The 5636-nt window shown below is 38.2% G+C and overlaps 1 pseudogene; it reads left to right on the top strand.

Annotated features, from left to right (window-relative positions):
- Positions 1 to 2144: 2144 nt before the first annotated feature.
- On the top strand, positions 2145 to 4408 carry LOC115512317 (annotated as a pseudogene).
- The last annotated feature ends 1228 nt before the right edge of the window (positions 4409 to 5636 follow it).

The raw sequence follows: 5636 nt of genomic DNA on the forward strand, positions 1-5636 counted from the left end.
TAAAAACAAGACCCAACTATATTTTGCCTAAAATAAGGGTACTTTAAATTTGAAGACATAGACTGGATAAAAGAAAGAGGGTTGCACAAAAATAAACCATGTATTAGCTAATTAAAGGTAAACTTGAGTGTCTATATTCCTATCAGAGAAAGTAGACTTTAGAGCAAGAAATTTTACCAGGGATAAAGAGATGAATGTATCAAAAAGGTATGACAATCATAAATATCTATATACCTAATAACACAATTTGAGAAAACTGAAACAAACTGATAGAACTGAAAGAAGTAGGCAAATTCACAATATTATTGGCATTTCAATATTTCTACCTCAGTAATTGATAGAAAAAGTAGATCAAAAATCACCAAGGATCTACAAAACCTAAATAATCAATTTGATCTAACTGAAATTTATAGAGTGCTCCATTCAATAACAGCAAAATATGCATTCTTTTTTTCTTTTTTTTAAAGGTTTATTTATTTTTGAGACAGAAAGCATGCAAGCAGAGGAGGGACAGATGGAGGGGGAGGGACAGAGAGAGAAGGGGACAGAGAATCCTAAGTGAGCTCTGCACTGACAGCATCGAGCCTGATGTGGGGCTCGAACTTACCAACCGTGAGTCATGATGTAAGCCGAAGTCGCAGGCTCAACTGACTGAGCCACCCAGGTATCCCTTAAGTACCGATAGAATATTCATCGTAGACTGTATATAGAAATCTCTACAAATTTAAAATGATTGCAGTCATAAAAAATATACATTCTTTGATCACAAAAGAATTAAACTAGAAACTACATATTGCCTGTGTGTGTGCTTTAGGCCTTACTGGAGGAGAAAAGTGTCCCAGATCTTTTAGGACTCTTGGTATTTTAGGCATGACACAAATTGAGTGTGGGAAGAGGTAGGAAAATCCCCTGGATCCCTGCAGGATTAATTTATTCAAAAGAAATAACAGAAAAATACTTAACATGTAAAAGTCGTGAAGATAATGAAGGAAAACCACAGAACATACCAAAGGCCAAGGCAGACCGCCCTTTGGAAAATGTACCATAGAAGGCAGAAGGAAATCCTCAACCTTCCAAAGAAGGTGTAAGCCGGGAAGCAGACGGAAATCTTAGAGGAGGGCTGCTGACCCAGCCTGGCCAGGGGTTTAAAGAAGAAACTCCTGTGAGGCATTAGGTCCTTGAAGAAATGATAAGAAGAGTAGACAAATTGGAAAGGCTTAGGGAAGAGATAAGAAGAGTAAGAAACAAGTTCGTGATGATGCATTGGAAGCAAACATTCACACAGGCATCCTTACCTTGTGTGTGTGCTTTAGGCCTTGAATTCCCTTTTTGTCTGATATTAAAATCTGGCCCCTGCTTTCTTTCTGTTAGTGTTTTCTGATGTATCTTTGACCTTCTTTTTACCTTTAATCATCTGGTGGAATTTTGTTTTAGGTAGTTTCCTTGTTACCACCATCTCACCGTATTTTGTATTTTCGACTCATTCTCCAGGTCTGTTTTCCAATTGGAAAGTTTGACACATCTGCATGAAAATATATTCATTCTATATTGTAAAGTAAAACATAAGTGATTACAAAGCAGTATATTTAGTATCAGCTCACATATGTAGGATTAAATATGTGTGTGTGCGTATACATACATACATATATCAAAAAGTTAACTGCTTATTTCTCTGTGGCATGAGCTTTTTTCTGTTTGCTTGTATGTATTTTTTCATGAACACATGTCATGCACACAAAAAGAGTGAATGTTTTATTTAAAAAAAAGAAACTTGAAATCAGTAGCAGAAAAGTGTCTAGAAAGATCCCGCAATATTGGGAAATGAAACAACCCAATTCTAAATTTCTAAAGGAAATTATAAAGGAAATTGTGGAGTATTTTGAATTGAATAAAGGTAAAAGCACAACATATAAAACTTGGGACATCTAAAGCAGTTGTTAAGAGAAAAATGTATAGCATTAAATGTCTGTATCGAAAAAGAAAATTCACAAATAATGACCTCAGTTTTTACCGTAAGAAACTAGAAAATAAGAGCAAAGTAAGCTTAAGGAAGGAAATAATGAAAACAACAGAAATTGGTGAAATAGGAAACAGAGAGATATAAAGAAAGTCAATAAAATTAAAAGCTGTTGCTCATTCAACGCGGCGTTAGCTCTCCAGGTAGCTGTTTCTTTGGCAAGTGGGGCCGGGCCCATACTGAAGCAACTATGTCTAAGGGACCTGCAGTTAGCATTGATCTTGGCACCACCTACTCCTGTGTGGGTGTTTTCTAGCACAGGAAAGTGGAAATAATTGCCAACGATCAGGGAAACCGAACCACCCCAAGTTATGTCGCCTTTACTGACACCGAACGATTGATTGGTGATGCTGCAAAGAATCAAGTTGCAATGAACCCCACCAACACAGTTTTTGATGCCAAACGCCTGATTGGACGTAGATTCGGCGATGCTGTTGTCCAATCTGATATGAAGCATTGGCCCTTCATGGTGGTGAATGATGCTGGCAGGCCCAAGGTCCAAGTAGAATACAAGGGAGAGACCAAAAGTTTCTATCCAGAGGAGGTATCTTCTATGGTTTTGACAAAGATGAAGGAAATCACAGAGGCTTACCTTGGGAAGACTGTTACCAATGCTGTAGTCACAGTACCTGCCTATTTTAACAATTCTCAGCGTCAGGCTACCAAAGATGCTGGAACTATTGCTGGTCTTAATGTACTTCGAATCATCAATGAGCCAACCGCTGCTGCTATCGCTTAGGGCTGAGACAAAAAGGTTGGAGCCAAAAGGAATGTGCTGATCTTTGACTTGGGAGGTGGCACTTTTGATGTGTCAATCCTCACTATTGAAGACGGGATCTTTGAGGTCAAATCTACTGCTGGAGACACCCACTTAGGTGGAGAAGACTTTGACAACCGAATGGTAAACCATTTTATTGGGGAGTTCAAGCGCAAACACAAGAAGGACATCAGCGAGAACAAGAGGGCGGTCCGTCGCCTCCGTCCCGCTTGCGAGCGCTCCAAGCGAACACTTTCTTCCAGCACCCAGGCCAGTATTGAGGTTGATTCTCTATACGAAGGAATCGACTTCTATACCTCTATTACTCGTGCCCGGTTTGAAGAATTAAATGCTGACCTGTTCCGTGGCACCCTGGACCCTGTAGAGAAAGCCCTTCGGGATGCCAAGCTAGACAAGTCTCAGATCCACGATATTGTCTTGGTGGGTGGCTCTACACGTATCCCCAAGATTCAGAAACTTCTACAAGAATTTTTCAATGTGAAGGAACTGAATAAGAGCATCAACCCTGCTGAGGCTGTCGCTTATGGTGCAGCTGTGCAGGCAGCCATCCTTTCTGGAGACAAATCTGAAAAGGTTCAAGATTTGCTGCTGTTGGATGCCACTCCCCTTTCTCTTGGCATTGAAACCGCTGGTGGAGTCATGACTGTTCTCATTAAAGTCAATACTACCATTCCTACCAAACAGACCCAAACCTTCACTACCTACTCTGACAACCAGCCTGGTGTGCTCATTCAGGTTTATGAAGGTGAGCGTGCCATGATGAAGGGTAACAACCTACTGGGCAAGTTTGAACTCACAGGCATACCTCCTGCCCCCCATGGCGTTCCTCAGATAGAGGTCACCTTTGATATTGATGCTAATGGCATTCTCAATGTCTCTGCTGTGGATAAGAGCACAGGAAAAGAGAACAAGATCACCATCACAAACGACAAAGGTCGCTTGAGCAAGGAAGACATTGAGCGCATGGTCCAGGAAGCTGAGAAGTACAAAGCTGAAGATGAGAAGCAGCGAGACAAGGTGTCCTCCAAGAATTTCCTTGAATCTTACGCATTCAACATGAAAGCAACTGTTGAAGATGATAAGCTTCAGGGTAAAATCAACGATGAGGACAAACAGAAGATTCTGGACAAGTGTAATGAGATCATCAACTGGCTGGATAAGAACCAGACTGCAGAAAAACATGAATTTGAACATCAGCAGAAAGAGCTGGAGAAGGTCTGCAATCCCATCATCACGAAGCTGTACCACAGTGCAGAAGACATGCCTGGAGGAATGCCTGGAGGCTTCCCTGGTGGTGGAGCTCCCCCCTCTGGTGGTGCCTCCTCTGGGCCCACCATTGAAGAGGTTGATTAAGCCAACCTGAGAATAGGTCTAGCATTGTTCCACACAAAACATTTGAAGGACCCAAATTTGTAGCAAATTCCATGGCAGTGAAGTTGAGCTGCTATAGTTAATATACTTGATACTTGATAATAATATACTTGATACTTGAATATGGAATATGTGCACAAGGAAAGGAAATACAACATTGCACTTTATAAGCACTGTATTGTTAAGTGGAAAATGCAATGTCTTAAATAAAACTGTATTTAAAATTGGCACCATAAAAAAAATTAAAAGCTGTTTCCTTGAAAAGATAAATAAAATTGTTAAGCTACTAGCTAGCATGATAAAAAAAAATAGAGAAGACAAATTACAAACATTTTAAGTGAAATAAACACTATCACTACAGACCTCACAAACCTTAAAAGGAAAACAAGCTAATGTGTGAACAACTTTATGCCAATCAATTTGATAATTTGAGTGAATGGAAATATTCCTTGAAATACCCAAACTACCAAAGTTCACTCCAGGAGAGATAGATCAATTAATCCTGTATCTATTAAGGAAACTGAATTAGTAGCTAAAAACTTTCTTCCCACAAGGAAAACTCCAGGCTTAGATGGCTTCACTTGTGAATTCAACCAAACATTTCAGGAAGAAATATACCAATTCTATTTGAATGCATATGAAAAATAGAAAAGAACACTTCCCAACTCATTTTATGAGACCAGCATTATTGTGATTCCAATACTAGACAAAGCATTTCAAGAAAAGACAAGACCAAAATATCATGTAAACATAGATGTAAATATCTTCAGCAAAATATTAGCTAATCAAATTTAGTAATATAAACAAAGGATAATACATTATAACCTAGTTGGATTATCCCAGGAATGTAGGCTTGGTTCAGGCTCAATAATTAATCAGTGTAACTCACCATATCAATAGACTAAAAAGGAAAATACATATGATCTTTTCACCAGATGCAGAAAAAATGACATTTAAACATCCATAAATGATAAAAATTTCCAGCAAACTAGGAATGCAAGGGAACTTTAACCTGAAAAGTAGAGTCTATAAAATACCTAGAGCTATTATCATATCTAATGATGAAAGAGTAAGTAGTTTCTTGCTAAGATCAAGAACCAGGCAAGGATATCCGCTCTAATCCATTTCTATTAACTAGCAAGTTCTAGACAATGAAATAAGTCAAGAAAAAGAAATAATAGTAATGCAGACTGTCAACAGACATTCTTTGTCTTTACTCATAAATGACACGATCACTTAACCTAGAAAATCCCAATGAATTTACACAAAAAAACACAAAAACAAAAACAAAAAACAAAAAAAGTAGTAATGCCAATAAGTGAATTTAGCAAAATTGCAGGATATAAGATCAATATATAAAAATAAACTACATTTCTTATATATTAAAAGCAAACAATTGGAAATTGAAATAAAAAAACATGCCATTTATCAAAGCAACAAAACCATGAAATACTTAGGGATAAATCTGAA

Source organism: Lynx canadensis, chromosome B1 (assembly GCF_007474595.2).
Source record: "Lynx canadensis isolate LIC74 chromosome B1, mLynCan4.pri.v2, whole genome shotgun sequence".
NCBI lineage: Eukaryota > Metazoa > Chordata > Mammalia > Carnivora > Felidae > Lynx > Lynx canadensis.